Source organism: Hyperoodon ampullatus (assembly GCF_949752795.1).
Source record: "Hyperoodon ampullatus genome assembly, chromosome: 4".
Lineage (NCBI taxonomy): Eukaryota > Metazoa > Chordata > Mammalia > Artiodactyla > Ziphiidae > Hyperoodon > Hyperoodon ampullatus.
Window position 1 is genome coordinate 125,018,853 of NC_136917.1, and position 27,498 is coordinate 125,046,350.

General features: G+C 37.7%; 1 protein-coding gene across 1 annotated transcript in view; it reads right to left on the reverse strand.

The window, feature by feature from the left end:
- The window catches only part of RNF180 (ring finger protein 180), a gene marked incomplete at both ends in the record, with an annotated part of 236,673 nt that overhangs the window by 177,677 nt on the left and 31,498 nt on the right, over positions 1-27,498 (reverse strand). The window lies entirely within an intron of this gene.

A 27,498-nucleotide genomic window follows, 5' to 3' on the forward strand; every position in this document is an offset into this window, starting at 1 on the left:
GAGTGTTCTTCATGTTTTCCTCTAAGAGCTTTATAGTGTCCGGTCTTACATTTAGGTCTCTAATCCATTTTGGGTTTATTTTTGTGTATGGTGTTAGGGAGTGTTCTAATTTCATTCTTTTACATGTAGCTGTCCAGTTTTCCCAACACCACTTATTGAAGAGACTGCCTTTACTCCATAGTATATCCTTGCCTCCTCTGTCATAGATTAGTTGACCACAGGTGCACGGGTTTATCTCTGGGCTTTCAATCTTGTTCCATTGATCTAGGTTTCTGTTTTTGTGCCAGTACCGTATTGTCTTGATTACTATAGCTTAGTAGTATAGTCCGATGTCAGGGAGTCTGATTCCTCCAGCTCCGTTTTTTTCCCTCAAGACTGCTTTCACTATTTGGGGTCTTTTGTGTCTCCACACAAATTTTAAGATTTTTTCTTCTAGTTCCATAAAAAATGCCATTGGTAATTTGATAAGGATTGCACTGAATGTGTAGATTGCTTTGGGTAGTATAGTCATTTTCACAATATTGATTCTTCCAATCCAAGAACATGGTATATTTCTCCATCTGTTGGTATCATGTTTAAGTTCTTTCATCAGTGCCTTATAGTTTTCTAAATACAGGTCTTTTGTCTCCCTAGGTAGGTTTATTCCTAGGTATTTTATTCTTATTGTTGCAATGGTAAATGGGAGTATTTCCTTAATTTCTCTTCCAGATTTTTCATCATTAGTGTATAGGAATGCAAGAGATTTCTGTGCATTAATTTTGTATCCTGCAACTTTACCAAATTCATTGATTAGCCCTAGTAGTTTTCTTGTGGCATCTTTAGGATCCTCTATGTATAGCATCATGTCACCTGCAAAGAGTGAGAGCTTTACTTCTCCTTTTCCAATTTGTATTCTTTTATTTCTTTTTCTTCTCTGATTGGCGTGGCTAGGACTTCCACGATTATGTTGAATAATAGTTGTGAGAGTGGACATCCTTGTCTTGTTCCTGATCTTTGAGGAAATGCTTTCAGTTTTTCACCATTGAGAATGGTGTTTGCTGTGGGTTTGTCATATATGGCGTTTATTATGTTGAAGTAGGTTCCCTCTGTGCACTTTCTGGAGAGTTTTTATCATAAATAGGTGTTGAATTTTGTCAAAAGCTTTTTCAGCATCTACTGAGATGATCATATAGTTTTTATTCTTCAGTATGTACACAGGCTGTATCACATTGATTGATTTGCATATACTGAAGACTCCTTGCATCCCTGGGATAAATTCCACTTGATCAGGGTGTATGAGCCCTTTAATGTGTTGTTGGATTCTGTTTGCTAGTATTTTGTTGAGGATGTTTGCATCTCTATTCATCAGTGATATTGGTCTATAATTTTCTATTTTTGTAGTATCTTTTTCTGGTTTTGGTATCAGGGTGATGGTGGCCTCATAGAATGAGTTGGGAGTGTTCCTTCCTCTGCAATTTTTTGGAAGATTTGAGAAGGATGGGTGTTAGCTCTTCTCTAAATGTTTGATAGAATTCACCTGCTAAGCCATCAGTCCTGGACTTTAGTTTGTTGGAAGATTTTTAATCACAGTTTCAATTTCATTACTTGTGATTGGTCTGTTCATATTTTCTATTTCTTCCTGGTTCAGTCTTGGAAGGTTATACCTTTCTAAGAATTTGTCCATTTATTCCAGATTGTCCATTTTATTGGCATATAGTGTTTTGTAGTAATCTCTTAGGAAGTTTGTATTTGTGCCATGTCTGTTGTAACTTCTTTTTCATTTCAAATTCTATTGATTTGAGTCCTCTTCCTCTTTTTCTTGATGAGTCTGGCTAATGCTTTATCAAATTTGTTTATCTTCTCAAAGTACCAGCTTTTAATTTTATTGATCTTTGCTTTTGTTTTCTTTGTTTCTATTTATTTCTGCTCTGGTCTTTATGACTTCTTTCCTTCTGCTAACTTTGGGTTTTGTTTGTTCTTCTGTCTCTAGTTACTTTAGGTGTAACATTAGATTGTTTATTTAAGATGTTTCTTGTTTCTTAAGGTAGGCTTGCATAGCTATAAACTTCCCTCTTAGAACTGCTTTTGCTGCATCCCATAGGTTTTGGATCGTCGTGTTTTCATTGTCATTTGTCTCTAGGTATTTTTTGAGTTCCTCCTTGATTTCTTCAGTGATCTCTTGGTTATTTAGTAACGTATTATTTAGCCTCTACATGTTTGTGTTTTCTTATGTTTTTTCCCCATAATTCATTTCTAATCTCATAGCATTGTGGACAGAAAAGATGGTTGATATGATTTCAATTTTCTTAAATTTACTGAGGCTTGATTTGTTACTCGAGATGTGATCTATCCTGGAGAATATTCCATGTGCACTTGAGAATAAAGTGTAATCTGCTGTTCTTGGATGGAATGTCTTATGAATATCCAGGAAATCTATCTGGTCTACTGTGTCATTTACAGCTGTTGTTTCCTTATTTATTTTCATTTTAGATGATCTGTCCATTGGTGTAAGTGAGGTGTTAAAGTCCCCCATTATTATTTTGTTACTGTCGATTTCCTGTTTTATAGCTGTTAGCAGTTGCCTTATATATTGAGGTGCTCCTATGTTGGGTGCATATATATTTATAACTGTTATATCTTCTTCTTGGATTGATCCCTTGATAATTATGTAGTGTCCTTCCTTGTCTCTTGTTACATTTTTTATTTTAAAGTCTATTTTATCTGATATGAGTATTGCTACTCCAGCTTTCTTTTGATTTCCATTTGCATGGTATATCTTTTTCCATCCCCTCACTTTCAGCCTGTATGTGTCCCTAGGTCTAAAGTGGGTCTCTTGTAGACAGCATATATATGGGTCTTGTTTTTTTTTTTTTTTTTTTTTTGCGGTACACGGGCCTCTCACCGCTGTGGCCTCTCCCGTTGCAGAGCACAGGCTCCGGACATGCAGGATCAGCGGCTATGGCTCACGGGCCCAGCCGCTCCGCGGCATGTGGGATCTTCCCGGACCGGGGCACGAACCCATGTCCCCTGCATTGACAGGCGGACTCCCAACCACTGCGCCACCAGGGAAGCCCTGGGTCTTGTTTTTGTATCCATTCAGCAAGCCTGTGTCTTTTGGTTGGAGTATTTAATCCATTCATATTTAAGGTAATTATCAATATGTATGTTCCTATGACAATTTTCTTAATTGTTTTGGATTTGTTTTTGTAGGTCCTTTTCTTCTCTTGTGTTTCCCAGTTAGAGAAGTTCCTTTAGCATTTGTTGTAGAGATGGTTTGGTGGGGCTGAATTCTGTTAGTTTTTGCTTGCCTGTAAAAGCTCTTGATTTCTCTATCAAACCTGAATGACATCCTGCTGGGTAGAGTAATCTTGGCGGTAGGTTCTTCCCTTTCATCACTTTAAGTATGTCATGCCACTCCCTTCTGGCTTGTAGAGTTTCTGCTGAGAAATAAGCTGTTAACCTTATGGGAGTTCCCTTGGTATATCTTGTTTTTCCCTTACTGCTTTCAGTAATTTTTCTTTGTCTTTAATTTTTGCCAATTTGATTACTATGTGTCTTGGCATGTTTCTCCTTGGGTTTATCCTTTATCGGACTCTCTGTGCTTCCTGGACTTGGGTGGCTATTTCCTTTCACATGTTAGGAAAGTTTTCAACTATAATCTCTTCAAATACTTTCTTGGGTCCTTTCTCTCTCTCTCTCTTCTCCTTCTGGGACCCCTATAATGCAAACGTTGTGGCATTTAATGTTGTCCCAGAGGTCTCTTAGGCTGTCTTCATTTCTTTTCATTCTTTTTTCTTTATTCTGTACCGAAGCAGTGAATTCCACCATTCTGTCTTCCAGGTCACTTATCCGTTCTTCTGCCTCAGTTATTCTGCTATTGATTCCTTCTAGTGTAGTTTTCATTTCAGTTATTGTATTGTTCATCTGTTTGTTTGTTCTTTAATTTTTCTAGGTCTTTGTTAAACAGTTCTTGCATGTTCTCCATCTTTGCCTCTGTTCTTTTTCCAGGGTTGGATCATCTTCACTATCATTATTCTGAATTCTTTTTCTGGAAGGTTGCCTATCTCCTCTTCATTTAGTTGTTTTTCTTGGGTTTTATCTTGTTCCTTCATCTGGTACATAGCCCTCTGCCTTTTCACCTTGTCTATCTCTCTGTGAATGTTGTTTTTGTTCCACAGGCTTCAGGGTTGTAGTTCTTCTTGCTTCTGCTGTCTTCCCTCTAGTGTATGAGGCTATATAAGAGGCTTGTGCAAGTTTCCTGATGGGAGGGACTAGTGGTGGGTAGAGCTGACTGTTGCTCTGGTGTGCAGAGTTCAGTAAAACTTTAATCTGCTTGACTGCTGATGGCTGGGCCTGGGTACCCTCCCTGTTGGTTGTTTGGCCTGGGGCAACCCCACACTGGAGCCTACTTGTGCTCTTTGGTGGGGTTAATGGAAGACTCTGGGAGGGCTCACACCAAGCAGTACTTCCCAGAAGTTCTGCTGCCAGTGTACTTGTCCCCTCGGTGAGCCACAGCCACCCCCCACCTCTGCAGGAGACCCTCCAACACTAGCAGGTAGGTCTGGTTCAGTCTCCTCTGGGGTCACTACTCCTTCCCCTGGGTCCTGATGCCCACACTACTTTGTGTTTACCCTCCAAGAGTGCAGTCTCTGTTTCCCCAGTCCTGTCAAAGTGCTGCAATCAAATCCCACTAGGCTTCAAAGTCTGATTCTCTAGGAATTCCTCCTTCTGTTGCCAGACCCCCAGGTTGGGAAGCCTGACGTGGGGCTCTGAACCTTCACTACAGTGGGTGGACTTCTGTGGTATAAATGTTTTCCAGTCTGTGAGTCACCCACCCAGCAGTTATGGGATTTGATTTTACTGTGATTGTGCCCCTCCTACCATCTCATTGTGGCTTCTCCTTTGTCTTTGGATGTGGGGTACCTTTTTTGGTGAGTTCCATTGTCTTCCTGTCGATGATTCTCCTGCAGCTAGTTGTGATTGTGGTGTTCTCATAAGAGGGAGTGAGAGCACGTCATTCTACTCCACCATCATTGTTCAGGGATCCATCCACAAGGGTTTTTAAACGGGATGAAGGAAGACAGAAGAGTCAGAACCAGAGAGATGGCATATAAGAAAGAGTTGACTAGCCATTGCTGACTTTGAAGATGGAAAGTGGCCATGAGCCAACCAAAGAAGACAGACTCTAGAAGCTATAAAAGGCAAGAAAGTAAATTTTCCCCTAGAGCCTCCAGAAAGGAATGCAGCCTTGACAACAACTTGATTTTAGCCCAGTGAGACCCATTTCACACTTCTGATCTCCAGAACTATAATATATTTCTGTTGTATTAAGTGACTAAATATATGGTAATTTATAACATACTACCTAAGTACATAGAGGGAGCTAGCACCTTGATTTCCTTAAAATACCTGCTTGGTATTTTCCCTACAGGATTATGCTGCTGCTTTATAGAAGGTGCTCATTTATATTTGTTAGTGTTTAGAAAATCAAAATAGATTATCAATTGTTGTGGCTGGAGATAAAAGGGGGAAAAAAAGGTCTAATGACTAGGAATAATTTAACATACACATTCACTATAAAAATATCTTTAAATGTTAAACTGAACATAAAAAGTACAATTAGTAAAAAGAAGCATTGGCTCGTGTGGCCTTGTTCTAAACATTCTTTTATTCAAGAATGGGAGAAGGATGTCTTATCAAATGAAAGCTGACAAAACTCTATTAAACATCAAGGTGTGAATAGTTCACTGTGATTTACTGTCTCACCTCATTTTACTCCCCTCTGCCAGGACCCTACTCCATACTGTAGCACAACCCTTGCCATTGATTTTATCCTGAATTTAGGGGTCATGCCTATTTCCAAAAAACTGCACATGCCACCTGAAACTTAAAGCCAGAATAGATGGATTACCTATAGCTCCTTCAAAATAATTTATCCCAGCATTATTCCCAAGTAGCTATTTTATTCCCTCTAACAAACATAGTATACCCCTGGAAAGCAGCTGAATTAAAGTACTGACAGATTCCTAGCTGATGGCAACAAGAGAAAGCCTTAGCATGATTTGTAAACTCCTTCTCACAAAGCACAAATTCTCTTACTTTTTTAATCTGTCAAGAGACTAAAAATGTACCATTCCATATTCTACCCCAGTATGTGCAATTCTTTGATGGAAAGAAATAATTTTGATCATTTTGCTGCAAGAGGAAGTTTGGCGCCCTCTGGTGTTAGAAAACAAGATGACCCATGTCACCTATACAAGTAATACTCCAGCGAGTGTCATAAAAGCACAGAATTTCAGAGCTGAATAGCATATCCTAGTGCAACATAGATATATAATTATTTTTTAGTGGAAAGTTTTTCTCATGGATTATTAAATATTCAATTTTATTCTAATAGAGTATTATAAAAGCATTATAAAAAGTGAACCTCTTAGGTAAAAGAAAATGGTTGCTGAGGGGATGAATTGAACATATGAATGATGCTTCAGACCTGGAAATGCCTATATTATCTGTTGAAGCCTCTAGCTTTACAAGGAGAACAAAGGTGCATAAGCTTAGATTTTGCAGCAAAAATGGCAACTAAAAAGGGTATGGCATTATTAGGGGAGTATGATTTATAATCGATTTTTCAATGCATTATAAAATACTAAAGACAGACAAAACAGAAGAAAACACCTGTGATGCTACCACCCAGCTTAAGAAGTAAAACATAACTAAGAGAGTTGGATTTCCCTTATAGTCCCCCGGATCATATCCGCCACCCACCTCAGGTAACTGCTCGATTGATTTGTAAATGTATTTTTCAGTTTTCTACACTTTCTCTAACACTGTTATATGGCTTCTAAAATGAAAAATTAACTTCAAAATATTACTTTGTAAAAGAAAGCCCAAGTGATAGCAATTACAATTAGTCATGCAGAGCCAGGGAGAGTATTCCAGCTACTTCCCCCGTTTCTGGGCATATGGAAGCTGATATTGTGAGGTTCGCATCTGTGAGAAGAGTAGGTGAGACTTACATCTCAGCATCTGACAAGTTTTAAGGAGGTCTGAACATGACAAGGAGCCATTGCCAGCAGCTGTCTATGATTTTTAAAATGTGTAAGGGCAGAAATGGAGCAAGGAGGGAGAACAACAGGTGGGAAGTGAATACCTTGGTTGATGTAAATGAAATGAAACGCGAAGGTTTAGAACATAAACTAGGCACAGTCTTCCCAGTGCACATTAGAGCTGAAGGCAGAGCCTGGTTCTACTCATCAAACACAGCTAGACTAAGCTCAGTCCTATGTGATAGGCTCCAATTTTCTGTACATGTCACTTTGGGACCAGCTTACTGACGATAATAATGTTTTCTCCCTTCCTTACACAAAATTGGCCTTACATGAAATTTGGGACAGGAAAGGATGCATATTCACTCTGGTACTTTCCAACTGCCTTTCCCCCCTAGTGCCTGAAGAAGACAGTGTCTTCATGCTCCTCCCTAGCTTTCCAAAGCCTGCCCCCTTAGTGATTCCCCATAATCCACAACCTAATAGCTCACGGAAATCAGGTGATACAAATAAAGCATCTTGTACTGTACCTAACATACTGAAAAGCTCAATAAATGTTAACTGCTGCGATCATTACCATAACTTTTCCAAACAATTCCCTCCCTCCCCCTTGCTCCTAACCAAAATTCTCATTCTTTTAATACCAGGCTAAGAAAAGCTACCTGGATATACTAAATGTTACTTGGACATAAGTATTTATACTGTGTTTTACTACATGTAAGGAGCTATATGAGGTGCTAGAAAGTATAAGATCAAAATATCTTGTCTTCTCCAGTATGGTTCTTCATCTCAGCCTAATTCTAGCCAGTTGCCCTTCCTCTGGAACATCCATCGGAATAAATTCTCTTTGCTCTTGTTAATAAATGCTTTGTCAAGGACTGTATCAAATCACTTCTAAACAACTGTTAATTCCTTTTTGTTGACAGCTCTTCTTTCCAATAGTTTTCAACCCTGGCTACACTGGAATTACTTGAAAGTATATATATATACTTTAAAATACACAAACATACGTAATGATGCCCAGTCTAGACCAACCAAGACATAATCTGATAGAGAAGGCACTGCCATTTTTAAAACCTCCTGAGAGGATTCCAACTTGCATCCAGGGTTAGGAACGACTGTTAGCCTCCACACTTAAAGCATTTTCCAGGTCTGAAGTAATGGATACATCATTCATATGTTCAATTCATCCCCTCAGCAACCATTTACTGAGCTACTACTGTGGACTCAGTGTGGAGCTACACAGGACTCTCAAGCAGCTACATAGCATCCTCAGAATCAAATATAAGTTTCTGACTACTACATCAAAATTCTTCATCAGCTGACCATTTCTCCTTTTTTCTCTGTTATCAATCTTCCCACTTCTGCACAATCTTGCTACCCTCTCCCAATCAAGCTTCTTTGTGACTGCTCTGGGATTCTCAGCTGCATCTCAAGGTCTTGGCCAAAGAAATCTTGGATTAAGTAAACTGTTGGCCAAAATTCACTATGATACAGCATTTCTGCAAAAACATAAGAAAAGGATCACTGATGTTCACAGATGTCTTCCCCATTCACTCAAAGGTCCCTGAAGGGAGGGATCATATTTCATTCATTGTTGTATCCTCAATACTTAGCATAGTTTCTGGCAAAGAGTAAGCCATCCAAGGGCATTAGTCAAATGAAGAAGAGAATGAATGAAGAAGAAAGGTATACAATAATAAAATGTTTTGTTAATCATCAAAGAATGATAAAATATGTGAGAAAAAAAATCCTTTCTTGAGAGGTCACAGTATTATGATTAAGAGCATAAACTTTGGGATCTAGATTTGCCACATACTAGGTTTGTGGGCCTAGTTTATTTATTTAACCTCTCTGATCCTCAGTTTCTCCATCCATAAAATGGTGACCATAATAGAACTTACCTCATAAAACGGTGTAGAATTAAATGAAGTAAATAAATCAGAAAACCACCCAGAATATAGTAAGATGTGGTAGGCAGATTAATGACTCCCCAAAGATGTCCATGTTCTAATCCATGGAATTTATGTTACCTTACATGTCAAAGGGACTTGACAGCTGTGATTAAGTTAAGCAACTTAAAATGGGAAGATTACTCTGGATTATCTAGGTGGGCCTAATATAATCACAAGGACCCTTAAATAGGTCAAAGAAAAAATGTGACAAAGGAAGCAGATGTTACAGTGATGTCATTAATGGAAGGAGGCCACAAGCCAAGGAATGTGGACAGACCCTGGAAGCTGGAAAAAGTAAGGAACATATTCTACCCTAGAGCCTCCAGAAAGAATGCAGCCCTGCCAACACCTTGATTTTTAGCCCTACAACACCCATTTTCAGATTGTGACCTCAAGAAAAATAAGATGATAAAACAATATCGTTTTAAACTACTATGTTTGTGGTAATTTGTGGTAGCAATAATAGGAAACTAGTACATAAGGAATATATAAATATGATAATTATTATTTTTCCCTGTTTCAAAACATTCCTGAGTTAACATTAATAGTAATAAGTCATGTTGATAGTATATATCCTTGAAATGATGTGTAATGTGATGAAAATGGCATTTCAATTCTGTGGTCTTCCTCCCCAAAACCAATGTACAGAAAAGAGTTAATGTAGAGGCCTATCAGTTCTGAAAAGGCTAGCCCTTGGCAGGCATCTGAGAACCTGAATTTCTGGAGAGCTCCTATCATCCTAATTGATAACAATGGCTCACTGTGCCAAAAATATTTGCACAAACAATATGCTTTATGTTGAACATCTGCTTTCTTTCTGGAGTCTGGAATTTGGTATGTGCCAGGCAGAAGATGTCTATATGACCAACCCCCAATAAAAACCCTGGGCACTGAGTCTATAATAAGCTTCCCTGGTACACAACATTGCACACAAGTTGTTATAACTAGTTGATGGAAGAATTAAGTTCATTCTATATAACTCAATGGGGAGAGGACTCTTCAAAGTTTGCACTTCGTTTCTTCTAGACTTTGCCTCATGCACACTTTCCCTTTGTGGTTTGTATCCTTATACTGAAATAAAACACAGTTGTGACTACAACTATAGGCTGAGTCCTCTTAGTAAATCATCAAACATGGGGGTAGGACTTGGGGATCCATAAGACAACTCATAACCCCAGTCTAATAATGAGAAAAGGATCAAACAACCTTAATTGAGGGACATTCTACAACATACCTAACTAGGTAACCTCAAAGATGTCAAGGTCATCAAAAACAGGGAAAGTCTGAGAAACTGTCAAAGCCAAGAGGAGCCTAATGACACATGACAACTAAATATAATGAAATATGATACCCTGGATGGTATCCTGGAACAGAAAAAGAATATTAGGTAAAAACTAAGGAAACCTGATTAAAGTATGAAGTTTAAATAATAGTAATTTATCAATATTGATTCATTAATTGTGACAAATGTAAAATACTAACATAAAATATAAATAATAGGGAAAACAGTGTGGGACATATGGAAACTCTCTATACTACCTTCACAACTTTTCTATAAACCTAAAAATTGAAAAAGAAAACCTTGTTTAAAAAAAATTCCTGATCATCTACTGTGTACAGAGAACTGTGCTAAAGCATGTGAAAATTTAAATCTGAGGGGACATCAGGATGGCAGAGTAGGACACGGAGCTCAACTCCACCACAAACAAATCAAAAATACATCTACATGTGGAGCCATTCTTACTGAAAACAAACTGAAGACTGGCAGAAAGACTCTCATACAAACATGGCTGTAAGAAAGATCCACACAGAACTGGGTAGGAAGGGAAAAGAAGTGGTCAGGTCAGGTCCTGCACCTCTGGGAGGGAACACAAAAGAGGAGTTAGATTACATGGGATCAGAGATCTTCCCTGGGGAGTGAGTGGTTCAAGCCCATATTGGGCACACCAGCCTCGGGGTCTGACTCCAGGAAGATAAATCCCTTTAGCTGGTTGGAAAACCAGTGGGACTCACAGGAGGGCTGTAAGAAACCTGGGCTCCATTCTCAAAGAGTGAGCACACACTTGCTTACTCCTGAAACAAGGTAAAGGAAGCAAATTGAAACTGCCCAGAACTCTGGCTAGTTACCCACACCCACCCTGGCACATGCCCCAGACTGAGCTGAGCACCTACTCTGGCCCTGCTTGCTCCATGGCACAGTCCACACTAGGGTAAAGGCTGCAGCAACCAAGGAAAGTGTTCAGTTGTGAGGGTCAGGGCCAGCCCAGACCCAGCATGGCATCTGAACAGGGTAAAGGTAGCCATCACTGGCACTGGCCGAGGCAGCACATGGGGAGTGGTCTGGAACTCTGGTCCTGGCACCACAACAGCCCACGGCCTGACCCACACAGAGGGCCCAACCCAGCCCCTCTTGCTCCATGGCACAGCTTGACACTAGGGCAAGGGATGCAACAACAGAGCGGAGAGTGCAGTTGTGAGTAATGGAGCTGGCTCAACTTGGAACAGCAACTGAACCAGGAGAGGGTGACCTTTACTGGCATTCAGGGAGACAGTGCATTAACTGCACTAGAAAACACTGAATAGGGCTGGGACCGGCACAACCCATGGCCCAACCTAAACTGAGTGCCCACTCCACCCCTCTAGCTCTAGCACTGCTCCCCTCTGGGCCAAGGGTCCCAGAGCTGGGAGGGAGGAGAGCATACACTTAAAGGGAACAGAACCAGCTCAGACCTGACTCTCAGGGCTTCTGTTCACACCTGGCTCTGGCTCTAACTCCTGAATCTCCAGCCAAAACTCCTACTAAGGTGACAGCTGCCAGCTTGCCCTGGGAGAAAATGTGACCTGTGTTCATATCAGATCCAGCTCTCCCACCAAAGCCACTGGGCACACACAGATGGTGTAGGGAAGCTCCCACACAAGGACACCCCTTCACGACTGGAATAGGAAACTGTTTCATCAAATTTCATAGAGAAAGAGACAGTTAAGCAAAAAGAGAAGACAGAGGAATTTGTTTCAAATGAAAGAGCAAGAGAAAAACCCATGAAAAAACAACTAATGAAACAGAAATAAATAATTTACCAGATAAAGAGTTCAAAGCATTAGTAATAAGAATGTTAACTGCATTAGGGAAAAGAAAGGATAAAAACTGTGAGTATTTTAACAAGGAACTAGAAAACATAAAAAAGAATCAATCAGAACTGAAGAATAACTGGAGTGAAAACCACACTAGAAGGAACAAATAGCAGACTAGGTGAAACAAAGAAAAAATAAGTGATCTGGAAGATAGAATAATGGAATTCACCAAATCAGAACAGCAAAAGGAAAAACAAATTTAAAAAATGAGAACAGTCTAAGGGACTTATGCAACAATATCAAGCATACCAATGTTTGCATTATATGGGTCCCAGAGGAGAAGAAAGAGAAGGGGGTCAAAAAAGCATTTGATGAAATTTTAGCTGAAAACTTCCCAAACATGAAGATGGAAACAGTTATCAAGGTACAAGAAGTGCAGAGGCTCCCAAAGCAAGATATACCATATTTAAAAGGATAAAATAGGGCTTCCCTGGTGGCACAGTGGTTGGGAGTCCGCCTGCCAATGGAGGGAATGCGGGTTCGTGCCCTGGTCCAGGAAGATGCCACATGCTGCGAGTGGCTGGGCCTGTGAGCCATGGCCACTGAGCCTCTGCATCTGGAGCCTGTGCTCCGCAATGGAAGAGGCCACAAGAGAGAGAGGCCCACGTACCGCCAAAAAAAAAAAAAAAAAGGATAAAATTGAAAATTAAAGAGAAAATTATAAAGGCAACAAAAGAAAAACAGTCATATAAATGAAATCCACATAAAGCTATAGGCTGATTTTTCTGAAGAAATTTTACAGGTCAGAAGGAAGTGGCATGATATATTCAAAGTGCTGAAAAGGAAAAACCTGCAACCTAGGGATACTCTGGCAAGCAAGATTACCATTTTGAATTGAAGGAGAGATAAAGGACTTTTCAGACAAACAAAAATTAAAAGTTCGTCAATACTAAATCTACCCTAGAAGATATGTTTAAAGAGTGTTATCTAAGAAGAAAATAAAAGGATAAAATGAGAAGTAAGAGTCTATATAAAAGGAAAAAAATCTGACTAGTTCATGCAAATATATAGTAAAGGCTGCAGATCAACCACTTAAATAAGCTAGTATGAAGATTAAAACACAAAAAATTATAGAAGCAACTATAAATACAATAAACAGTGAAGGGATAAACATGAGGATATAAAATATGACATCAAAAACACAAAATGTGAGGGGAGGAGCTTCAAGATGGCAGAAGAGTAAGACACAGAAATCACCTTCCTCCCCACAAATACATGAGAAATACATCTACATGTGGAACAACTCCTACAAAACACCTACTGAATGCTGGCAGAAGACCTCAGACCTCCCAAAAGGCAAGGAACTCCCCACGTACCGGGGTAGGGCAAAAAAAAAAGAAAAAACAGAGACAATAGAACAGGGATGGGACCTGCACCAGTGGGAGGGAGCTGTGAAGGAGGAAAGGTTCCCACACACTAGGAAGCCCCTTCACTGGCGGAGACAGTGGGTGGTGGGAGGAAGCTTCAGAGCCACAGAGGAGAGCACAGCCACAGGGGTGTGGAGGGCAAAGCGGAGAGATTCCCACACAGAGGATCGGTACCGACTGGGAGTCACCAGCCTGAGAGGCTTCTCTGCTCATCCGCCAGGATGGGTCGGGGCTGGGAGCTGAGGCTCGGGCTTCGGTCGGATCCCAGGGAGAGGACTGGGGTTGGCTGCGTGAACACAGCCCGAAGCGGGCTAGTGCGCCATAGCTAGCTGGGAGGGAGTCCAGGAAAAAGTCTGGAGCTGCCGAGGAAACAAGAGACTTTTTCTTCCCACTTTGTTTCCTGGTGCGTGAGGAGGGGGGATTCAGAGCCCTGCTTAAAGGAGCTCCAGAGACGGGCGCAAGCGGCAGCTATCAGCGAGGACCACAGAGACAGACATGAGACACTAAGGCTTCTGCTGCCACCACCAAGAAGCCTGTGTGCAAGCACAGGTCACTATCCACACCTCCCGGGAGCCTGTGCAGTCCGCCACTGCCACGGTCCCGAGATGCAGGGATAACTTCTCCAGGAGAATGCATGGCACGCCTCAGGCTGGTGCAACGTCATGCCAGCCTCTACTGCTGCAGGCTCTCCCCGCATCGGTACCCCTCCCTCCCCCCAGCCTGAGTGAGCCAGGACCCCCGAAACAGCTGCTCCTTTAACCCCATCCTGTCTGAACGAAGAACAGATGCCCTCAGGCAACCTACACGCAGAGGCAGGTCCAAATCCAAAGCTGAACCCCTGGAGCTCTGTGAACAAAGAAGAGAAAGGGAAATTTCTCCCAGCAGCCTCAGGAGCAGCGGATTAAATCTCCACAATCAACTTGATGTACCCTGCATCTGTGGAATACCTGAATAGACAACAAATCATCCCAATTTGAGGAGGTGGACTTTGGGAGCAACAATATATATACTTTTTTCCTTTTTCTCTTTTTGTGAGTATGTGTATGCTTCTGTGTGTGATTCTGTCTGTATAGCTTTGCTTTTACCATTTGTCCTAGGGTTCTGTCTCTCCATTTTTTTATTTTTATTTTCTTATTATTTAAAAAAAGTTTTTTTCCTTAATAATTATTTTTTATTTCTTATTTTAATAACGTTATTTTATTTTACCTTCTTCTTCCTTCCTTCCTTCCTTTTTTTTCTCCCTTTTATTCTGAGCCATTGGAGGACAGGCTCTTGGTGCTCCAGCCAGGCGTCATGGCTGTGCCACTGAGGCGGGAGAGCCAACTTCAGGACACTGGTCCAAAAGAGACCTCCCAGCTCCACGTTATATCAAATGACGAAAATCTCCCAGAGATCTCCATCTCATCGCAAAGACCCAGCTCCACTCAATGACTAGCAAGCTACAGTGCAGGACAAACTATGCCAAACAACTAGCAAGATGCGAACACAACCCCATCCATTAGTACAGAGGCAGCCTAAAATCATAATAAGGCTACAGACACCCGACAACACACCACCAGAAGTGGACCTGCCCACCAGAAAGAAAAGATCCAGCCTCACCCACCAGAAAAGAGGCACTTGTCCCCTCCACCAGGAAGCCTACACAACCCACTGAACCAACCTTAGCCACTGGGGACAGACATCAAAAACACCAGAAACAATGAACCTGCAGCCTGTGAAAAGGAGACCCCAAACACAGTAAGTTAAGCAAAATGAGAAGACAGAGAAACACACAGCAGATGAAGGAGCAAGGCAAAAACGAACCAGACCTAACAAATGAAGAGGAAATAGGCAGTCTACCTGTAAAAGAATTCAGAATAATAATACTAAAAATGATCGAAAATCTTGGAAACAGAACGGTAAACGTTCCACAAGGACCAAGAAGAACTAAATCAAACAAACAATGATGAACAACACAATAAATGAAATTAAAAATTCTCTAGACGGGATCAATAGCAGAATAACTGAGGAAGAGGAACGGATACATGAACTGGAAGATAAAATAGTGGAAATAACTACTGCAGAGCAGCATAAAGAAAAAAGAATGAAAAGAATTTAGGACAGTTTCAGAGACCTCTGGGACAACATTAAATGCACCAACATTCGAATTATAGGGGTCCCAGAAGAAGAAGAGAAAAAGAAAAGGACTGAGAAAAAATTTGAAAACATTATAGTTGAAAACTTCCCCAATATAGGAAAGGAAACAGTTAATCAAGTCCAGGAAGCACAGAGAGTCCTATACAGGATAAATCCAAGGAGAAACATGGCAAGACACATATTAATCAAACTATCAAAAATTAAATAAGAAGAACAAATATTAAAAGCAGCAAGGGAAAAACAAAAAATAACACATAAGGGAATCTTCATAAGGTTAACAGCTGATAATTCAGCAGAAACTGTCCAAGTCAGAAGGGAGTGGCAGGACATATTTAAAGTGATGAAGCCTGAAAACCTACAACCAAAATTACTCTACACAGTAGGATCTCATTGAGATTTGATGGAAAAATTAAAAGCTTTACAAACAAGCAAAAGCTAAGAGAATTCAGCACAAACAAATCAGCTTTACAACTAATGCTACAGGAACTTCTCCAGGCAGGAAACACAAGAGAAAAAAAAGACCTACAATAATAAACCCAAAACAATTAAGAAAATGGTAATAGGAACATACATACCGATAATTACTTTAAATGTAAATGGATTAAATGCGCCAACCAAAAGACAAAGACTGGCTGAATGGATACAAAACCAAGACCCGTATATATGCTGTCTACAAGAAACCCACTTCAGACCTAGGGACACATACAGGCTGAAAGTGAGGGGATGGAAAAAGATATTCCATGCAAATGGAAATCAAAAGAAAGATGGAGTAGCAATTCTCACATCAGACAAAATAGATTTTAAAAGAAAGACTATTACAACAGACAAACAAGGACACTACATAATGATCAAGGGATCAATCCAAGAAGAAGATATAACAATTGTCAATATTTATGCACCCAACATAGGAACACCTCAATACATAAGGCAAATACTAACAGCCATAAAAGGGGAAATCGACAGTAACACAATCATAGTAGAGGACTTTAACACCCCACTTTCACCAATGGACAGATCATCCAGAATGAAAATGAATAAGGAAACAAGTTTTAAATGATACATTAAACAAGATGAACTTAATTGATATTTATAGGACAATCCATCCAAAAACAACAGAATACACATTCTTCTCAAGTGCTCATGGAATATTCTCCAGGATAGATAATACGTTGGGTCACAAATCAAGACTTTGTAAATTTAAGAAAATTGAAATCATATCAAGTATCTTTTCTGACCACAACGCTACGAGACTAGATATGAATTACAGAAAAAATCTGTAAGAAATACAAACACATGGATGCTAAACAACACACTAATTAATAACCAGAAATCACTGAAGAAATCAAAAAATACCCAGAAACAAATGACAATGAAAACACAACAACCCAAAACGTACTGGATGCAGCAAAAGCAGTTTTAAGAGTGAAGTTTATAGCAATACAATCCTAACTCAAGAAACAAGAAACATATCAAATGAACAACCTACCCTTACACCTAAAGCAACAGGAGAAAGAAGAACAAGAAAACTCCAAAGTTAGCAGAAGGGAAGAAATCATAAAGATCAGATCAGAAATAAATGAAAAAGAAATGAAGGAAGTGATAGCAAAGATCAATAAAACTAAAAGCCGGTTCCTTGAGAACATAAACAAAATTGGTAAACCATTAGCCAGGCTTATCAAGAAAAAAAGGGAGAAGACTCAAATCAATAGAATTAGAAATGAAAAAGGAGAAGTAACAACTGACACTGCAGTAATACAAAGGATCATGAGAGATTACTACAAGCAACTATATGTCAATAAAATGGACAACCTGGAAGAAATGGACAAATTCTTAGAAATGCACAACCATCCGAGACTGAATCAGGAAGAAACAGAAAATATAAACAGACCAATCACAAGCACTGAAATTGAAACTGTGATTAAAAATCTTCCAACAAACAAAAGCCCAGGACCAGATGGCTTCATAGGCGAATTCTATCAAATATTTAGAGAAGAGCTAACACCTCTCCTTCTCAAACTCTTCTAAAATTTAGCAGAGGGAGGAACACTCCCAAACTCATTCTACGAGGCCACCATCACCCTGATATCAAAACCAGACAAAGATGTCACAAAGGAAGAAAACTGCAGGCCAATATCACTGATGAATATAGATGCAAAAATCCTCAACAAAATACTAGCAAACAGAATCCAACAGCACATTAAAAGAATCATACACTATGATCAAGTGGGGCTTTTCCCAGGACTGCAAGGATTCTTCAATATAGGCAAATCAATCAACGTGATACACCATATTAACAAATTGAAGGAGAAAAACCATATGATCATCTCAATAGATGCAGAGAAAGCTTTCACAAAATTCAATACCCATTTATGATAAAAACCCTCCAGCCAAGTAGGCATAGAGCGAACTTTCCTCAACATAATAAAGGCCATATATGACAAACCCACAGCCAGCATCATCCTGAATGGTGAAAAACTGAAACCATTTCCACTAAGATCAGGAACAAGACAAGGCTGTCCACTCTCACCACTATTATTCAACATAGTTTTGAAGTTTTAGCCACAGCAATGAGAGAAGAAAAAGAAATAAAAGGAATCAAAATTGGAAAAGAAGAAGCAAAGCTGTCACTGTTTGCAGATGACATGATACTATACATAGAGAATCCTAGAGATGTTACCAGAAAACTACAACAGCTAATCAATGAATTTGGTAAAGTTGCAGGATACAAAATTAATGCACAGAAATTTCTTACATTCCTATACACTAATGATGAAACATCTGAAAGTGAAATTAAGGAAACACTCCCATTTACCATTGCAACAAAAAGAATAAAATATCTAGGAATAAACCTACCTAAGGAGACAAAAGACCTGTATGTAGAAAATTATAAGACACTGATGAAAGAAATTAAAGATGATACCAACAGATGGAGAGATATACCATGTTCTTGGATTGGAAGAATTAACATTGTGAAAATGACTATACTACTCAAAGCAATCTACAGGTTCAATGCAATCCCTAACAGACTACAACTGGCATTTTTCACAGAACAAGAACAAAAAATTTCACAATTTGTATGGAAACACAAAAGACCCCTGAATAGCCAAAGCAATCTTGAGAAAGAAAAACAGAGCTGGAGGAATAAGGCTCCGTGACTTCAGACTATACTACAAAGCTACAGTAATCAAGACAGTATGGAACTGGCACAAAAACTGAAATATAGATCAGTGGAATGGATAGAAAGCCCAGAGATAAAACCATGCACCTATGGTCACCTTATCTTTGATAAAGGAGGCAAAGTATATACAGTGGAGAAAAGACAGCCTATTCAATACGTGGTGCTGGGAAAACTGGACAGCTACATGTAAAAGAATGAAATTAGAACAATCCTTAACAGCATACACAAAAATAAACTCAAAATGGATTAAAGATCTGCATGTAAGGCCAGACACTTTCAAACTCTTAGAGGAAAACATAGGCAGAACACTCTATGACATAAATCAGAGCAAGATACTTTTTGAGCCGCCTCCTAGAGAAATGGAAATAAAAACAAAAATAAACAAATGAGACCTAATGAAACTTCAAAGCTTTTTCACAGCAAAGGAAACCATAAACAAGTACAAAAGACAACCCTCAGAATGGGAGAAAATATTTTCAAATGAAGCAACTGACAAAGGATTAATCTCCAAAATTTACAAGCAGCTCATGCAGCTCAACAACAATAAAACAAACAACCCAATCCAAAAATGGGCAGAAGACCTAAATAGACGACCTAAATAGACATTTCTCCAAAGAAGATATACAGATTGCCGACAAACACATGAAAGAATGCTCAACATCATTAATCATTAGAGAAATGAAAATCAAAACTACAATAAGATATCATCTCACACCGGTCAGAATGGTCATCATCAAAAAATCTAGAAACAATAAATGCTGGAGAGGGTGTGGAGAAATGGGAACACTCTTGCACTGTTGGTGGGAATGCAAACTGATACAGCCACTATGGAGAACAGTATGGAGGTTCCTTCAAAAACTAAAAATAGAACTACCATACGACCCAGCAATCCCACTACTGGGCATATACCCTGAGAATACCATAATTCAAAAAGAGTCATGTAACAAAATGTTCATATCAGCTCTATTTACAATAGCCAGGACATGGAAGCGACCTAAGTGTCCATCAACAGATGAATGGATAAAGAAGATGTGGCACATATATACAATGGACTATTACTCAGCCGTAAAAAGAAACAAAACTGAGTTATTTGTAGTGAGGTGGATGGACCTAGAGTGTGTCATACAGAATGAAGTAAGTCAGAAAGAGAAAAACAAATAACGTATGCTAACACATATATATGCAATCTAAAGAAAAGAAAAAAAAAATGGTCAGAAGAACCTAGGGGCAAGATGGCAATAAAGATGCAGACTTACTAGAGAATGGACTTGAGGATATGGGGAGGGGGAATGGTAAGATGGGACAAAGTGAGAGAGTGGCATGGACATAGATACACTAACAAACGTAAAATAGATAGCTAGTGGGAAGCAGCCACATAGCACAGGGAATCAGCTCGGTGCTTTATGACCACCCAGAGGGGTGGGATAAGGAGGGTGGGAGATGCAAGAGGGAAGAGATATGGGGACATATGTATACGTATAACTGATTCACTTTGTTATAAAGAAGAAACCAACACAGCATTGTAAAGCAATTATACTCCAATAAAAATGTTAAAAAAAAAACACAATGTGAAAAATGTAGACCTTTTAGAATGTGTTTTACCTTAAATTTCAACCAGTTTTTGAAAAATAAATATAAATATTAGTCAACACATATGAACCCCAAGATAACCACAGATTAAAAACCTACATTAAAAACACAAAAAACAGATAGAAAGGAACATAAGCATACCACTAAAAAATAATTAAACCACAAGGGAAGAGACTAAAAGAAGAACAGAGAAGAACTACAAAAACTACCAGAAGACAAGTAACAAAATGGTAGTAAGTACCTGTACATATTAAAAATCACTGTAAATGTCAGTGGACTAAATGCTCCAATCAAAAGACACAGAGAGGGGCTTCCCTGGTGGCGTAGTGGTTGGGAGTCCGCCTGCCGATGCGGGGGATGCGGGTTCGTTCCCCGGTCCAGGAAGATCCCACATGCCGCGGAGCAGCTGGGCCCGTGAGCCATGGCCACTGAGCCTGTGCGTCCAGAGCCTGTGCTCCGCAACCGGAGGGGCTGCAACAGTGGGAGGCCCATGTACCGCAAAAAAAAAAAAAAAAAAAAAGAAGAAAAAAAAGAAGACACAGAGAGGGCTGACTGGCTAAAAATAACAAGAGCCATCTATCTGCTGACTACAAGAGACTCACTTCAGAGCTAAACACACATATAGTCTGAAAGTGAGAGTCAGGAAAAAGATATTTCATGTAAATAGCAACGAGAATGCTGGGGTAGCAATACTCATATGAGACAAAGTAGACAGTAAAACAAAGTCTATAACAAAAAGAAGGGCTTTATATAATGATAAAGTAATCAATACAAGAACTGTATATAAAACTCACTAACATATACATACCTAAAATAGGAGCATCTACATATATAAAGCAAACATTAACAGACATAAAGAGAGAAACTCACAATAATACAGTAATAGTAGGAGACTTTAACCACCCACTTACATAACTGGAGAGATCATTCAGACAGAAAATCAATACAGGAAAAGTAGTCCTAAAAGACACATTAGACCAGTTGAGCTTAATAGATATCTATAGGACATTTCAACCAAAAACAGCAGAAAACACATTCTTTTCAAGTGCAAATGGAACATTCTCCAGGATATATCACATGCTTGGCCACAAAGAAGTCTCAACAAATTTAAGAGGATATAAATTATACCAAGTATTTTTTCTGGCAACACAGAATGAAACCAGAAATTAACTGCAGGAAGAAAAATGGTAAAAACACAAAAATACATGGAGACTAAACAAAATGCTACTTTAAAAAAAAAAGGGTCAATGATAAATCAAAGAGAAAATCAGTAAATACCTTGAGACAGATGGAAAAAAAACCGCAACCTTCCAAAATCCATGGCATGCAGCAAAAGCAGTTCTAAGAGGGAAGCTTATAGTGATATAGGTCTATTTCAAGAAATGAGAAAAATCTCAATTAAACAACCTAACGTACCATCTAAAGTAATCAGAAAAAGAAGTATAAGCAAAGTATAAAATCACCAGAAAGAAGGAAATAACAGAGATTAGCAAGGATATAAATAAAATAGAGGCAAAAAAGAAGAAAAATCAATGAAACCAAGAGCTGTTTATTTTGAAAACATAAAGTTGATAAGCGTTTAGACAGTCTCATCAACAACAATAAAAGAGAAGACCCAAATAAACAAAATAGGACATGAAAAAGGACAAATAACATCCAATATGACAGAGACACAAAAAATCATAAGAGAATACTACAAACAGCTATATGCCAACAAACTGGAAAACCTAGAAGAAATGGACAAGTTTCTAGAAACATGCAACCTTCAAAGACTGAATCAAGAAGAAACAGACAATCAGAACAGACCAATCACTAGTAGTGGAACTGAATTTGTAATAAAAAAAAAAAAAAAAAAACTTCCAGCAAACAAACATCTAGAACCAGATAGCTTTACAGGGGAATTCTAGCAAACATATAAGTAAGAGCTAATCCCTATCTTTCTCAAACTATTCCAAAAAAACTGAAGAGGAGGGAACACTCCCAAATTCATTCTATAAGGCCATAATTACCCTGATATCAAAACCAGACAAAAAATCTACAAAAAAAACAAAATTAGAGGCCTTTATCTCTAATGAATACAGTTGTAAAATCTTCAACAAAATACTGATAAACCAAATTCAATGATACATAAAAAGGATTAAAAAACATGATCAAGTGGGATTTATTCCAGGAGGGCAAGGATGGTTCAATACCCAGAAATCAGTCAATGTGACACACCACATTAACAAAATGAAGGATAAAAGTCACACAATCATCTCAGTAAATGCAGAAAAAGCATTTGACAACATCCATTCATGATAAAAACTCTCATCAAAGTAGGTATATAGGGCACATATCTCAACATAATAAAGGCCGTTTATTACAAACCCACAGCTAACATCATATTCAATAGTAAAAAGCTAAAAGCTTTTCTTCTAAAATCAGGAACAAGACAAGGATGCTCACTCTCACTGCTCCTTTTTAACATAGTATTGGACATTCTAGCCAAAGCAATCAGGCAAGAAAAAAAAAAAAGAAAAGGCATCCAAATTAGAAGGGAAGAAGTAAAACTGTCACTATTTGAAGATCACATGGTAGTATATACAGAAAATCCTAATGTCTCCATCAAAAACTACAGGAACTAATAAATGAATTCAGTAAAGTTGTAGAATACAAGATTAATATATAGAAATCTGTTCTTTTCTATACACGAATAATGAACTATCAGAGAGAGAAAGCAAGAAAACAATTCTATTTAAATTTTCATCAAAAAGAGTAAAATTCCTAGGAATAAAGTTAACCAAGGAGGTAAAAGACCTGTAGTCTGAAAACCATGCAACACTGAAGAAAGAAACTGAAGATGATACAAATAAATGGAAAGATCCCATGTTCATGGATTGGAAGAAATAATATTATTAAAATTACCACACTACCCAAGGCAATCTACTGATTTAATGCAATCCCTAACAAAATACCCATGACATTTTCCACAAAACTAGAACAAGTAATCCTAAAATTTACATGGAACCTCAAAAGACCTCAAATTGTCAGAGCAATCTTGAGAAAAAAAAGAGCAAAGCTGATTTCAGACAATACTACAAAGTTACAGTAATCAAAACAGAATGGTACTGACACAAAAAAAGACATATAGATCAATAGAACAGAATGAAGAGCCCAGAAATAAACCCAGGCACCTAAGGTCAATTACTCTAACACAAAGGATGCAAGAATATACAATAGAGAAAAGACAGTCTCTTCAATAAGTGGTGCTGGGAAAACTGGACCAATCTATGTAAAAGAATGAAATTAGAACATTTTCTCACACCATATACAAAATTAAACTCAAAATGGATTAAAGGCCTAAATGTATGACCTTAAACTACAAAACTCCTAGAAAAGAACATAGGCAGAATACTCTTTGACACAAATTGTAACATTCTGAGGGATCAGTCTCCTAAGGCAAAAGAAATAAAAGCAAAAATAAACAGGACCTAATTAAACTTAAAAGCTTTTGCACAGAAAAAGAAACCATCAAAAAAAAAAAAAAGAAAAGACAATCTACTGAATAGGAAAAAAATATTTGCAAATGATATGACCAATAAGGGGTTAATATCCAAAATATATAAACAGCTCATGTAACTCAATATCTAAAAACCAAATTACCCAATCAAAAAATGGGCAGAAGACCTGAATAGACATTTTTCCAAAGAAGATATACAGATGGCCAACAGGCACATGAAAAGATGCTCAACATTGCTAATCATCAGACAAATCAAAACCACAATGAGGTATCACCTCACACCTGTCAGAATGGCTATCATCAAAAAGACCATAAATAACACATGTTAGCAAGGATGTGGATTAAAGGGAACCCTCAGTGCACTGCTGCTGGGAATGAAAATTGGTGCAGGCACCATGGAAAACAGTATGGAGGTTTCTCAAAAAACTAAAAATAAAATTACCATATGAACCAGCAATTCCATTCTTGGGTACATATATGAAGAAAACAAAAACGCTAATTCAAAAAGATACACACACCCCAATCTTCACAGCAGCATATATACTACAGCCAAGATATGAAAGCAACCTAAGTGTCCATCAAGAGGTGAACAGATAATGAATTGTGTGTGGTGGGTGTTTGTGTGTGTGTATGTATATATATACACACACACAATGGAAAATTATAGTAAAATGTGTCATCTAATTAAAATTTTAGTTATTTTCATTACTGAAGCTTCATTACTGAAGCTTTTTATTTCAATAAACCATTAATTTTCTTCTTTAGAAACAGAACAAATGGGGAATAACTGTTCAATACGTGAATTACTATTATGATTCAGAAGCACAAAAATTTTATTTAAAAAGATAACCAAAAATATATTTAGAATATGATTTGTGTATGATTTCAACATGATGAATCAAGTGATAAAAGATTAAGTGGACTCCAAAATCTGTGAAAAATTATCCCTATGTGCAAATCCAGGAAAATGAAACTTAATGCCTTTGTGGAAAATGCATATCTTCTCTAGGTAAACACAAGTGAGTAGGTCTTTAATATAATTTATTGACCTCTATTCTCCCCATTGCCTAAATCACACCCTCGTAATAATACAAGTAGTCTTAACTCATAACAATGTAATATAATCATTGTAGATGGTTCATTGATTTATTAAAAACCATGATACTTGGTCAATTATTTTATATTTTCATGCACATGCCACAGAAATGTAAGGTAAACTCTTTTCACAATAGTTTCCTGTGGGTTTTAAAGAGACATTTTCTTTTATTCATATTAACTAAGCTCAAGGTTAAGAAATGTCAACACAGCAGAACAAACAAAATGCTTAAATAGAATTATTTTAAAATATTATACAGCTATACTAGTGGCAGCTTTACATTCTCTCAATCCAGAGGAAGAAATATTCTTCGACAGGATGAAGTTTTTAAATTTCCTCAGAATGCTAACATTTCAGTCTTTACATGATTATACTAGCCACTTAGACAAACTACGTGGGCCAACAAAAGTCTCAAAGGAAATTAGAAACAGTTTGAACTGAATTAAAAACACAACATAAAAGTCATGGGTTGTAGCTCACGCAGTAAATAAAGGGAAATTTATAGCAACAAATGCTTAGATGAGATAAAAAAGGATTTCCAATCGAAAACTTACGTTTCTCCCATAAAAAATATTTTATAAGAGAAAGGAAAATAAAGTCAAAGCAAGCAAAAGGACGTCAGTAATAAAAGTAAGACCAGAAATCAATGACTTTGAAAACAAAACATAATAGAAAAAAATAATTGAAATCAAAAGCTGGTTCTTTGAAAAGATCAGTAAAATTGATAAACCTCTAGCAAAACTAAAAGCAAGGGGGGGGGGGAGAGAAGGAGAGATGAGACACAAATTGCTATTATCAGGATTGAAAAGGGGATATCATTACAGACCCAACATACATTAAAGGGATAATAAGGGAATACTATGAACATTCTACACACACATTTTCAACAACTTAGATAATTCATTGAAAACAACTACCAAAATTATCCAATATGAAACAGATAACCTGAATTGTCCTATAAACATTAAAGAAACTGAATTTATAGTTAAATTCACCTCCTTCACCCACCCCCACCCCCAAAACCTCCAGGCCCAGGTAGTTTCATTACCAAATATTTAAGAAAAAGTAATATTAATTCTTCACAATATTTTCCATAAAACACAACAGGAAAGAACAATTCTTAATTCATTTTATAAGGTCAGCACTACCATGATATCAAATCAGAAAAAGACTGTACAAAAATAGAGTAAGCATCAGGATAATATCCTTCATGTACAGAGGCAAAAAAACAAAGAAACTGAAAAAACTCAAAAAATATTGGCAAGTAGTATCCAGCAATATACAGAAAGAAAAATACAACATAACAAAATATTTACTGTGGGAATGAAACACTGGCTCAATATTTGATAATCACTTAATATTCACATTAAAAACACATAATCATATCAATTGATACAGAAAAAGAATTTGACAAAATTCAACATCCAGTCATGATAAAACTTTCAGCAAACTAGGAATAGAAGAAAACTTCCTCAACCTGATAAAGGGCATCTACCTAAAACCCATACCTAACATTAATACTTAATGGTGAAAGACTGAGTGCTTTCTTCCTAACATCAGGAAAAAGACAAGGATACCTGCTCTCATCACTTCTACTCAACACTGTACTAGATGTTCTAGCTCACTCAATAACACACAAAAAGAAATAATCAAATTGGAAAGGAAGAAGTAAGACTGTTTTTATTTGCAGACATGATCACTTAAGTAGAAAACCCAGTGAAATCTACAAAACTCCTGCTATTCCTGATAGGTAAAATTAGAAAGGTTGTAAGATATAAGATTAACACCAAAAATCAATTGTATTTCTATATATTATTCATGAACAAATGGAAATTAAGATTTAATAAAATAATACCATTTACCAACAGTATACAAATATAAATACTTAGGGATAAACCTGACAAGAGATGTCAAAGATCTGTAATATCAACAGCACAACATATAAAGTCAAAACAAAATTAATTATGTTTCTGTAAACTAGTGAAATACAATTATAAATCAAAACAATTTTTTTAATTAACAATAACACAAAAAGTAAATACTTAGGTATAAATCTAACAGTATATGCACACGTTCTGAATGCTGAAAACTGAAAAATACTGATGAAAGAAATCAAAGACCTAAATAAAAGGAGAGACATATCATGTTCATGGACTGGAAAAATAAACACAGTAAAGATTTTGGTTCTCCCCAAGTTGATCTATTTTTTGTAAAGATAAAAATGTTGATTCCAAATTTATATGGAAAGGCAAAGGAACTACAATAAAACAATTTTGAAAATGAAAAATAAAGTTGGAGGAATCACAGTACCCTATTTTAATGACTTAGTATAAAGCTACAATAAACAAGAAAGAGGTGTATTGGCAAAGGGAGAGACACAAAAATAAACTGAACAGAATAGAGAGTCCAGAGAAAGACCACACATATAGAGCCAGTTGATCTCTGACAAAGCTGAAAAAACATTTCAACGGAGAAAGGACAGTGTTTTCAACAAATAGTCCTGGAACAATCAAGCATCTC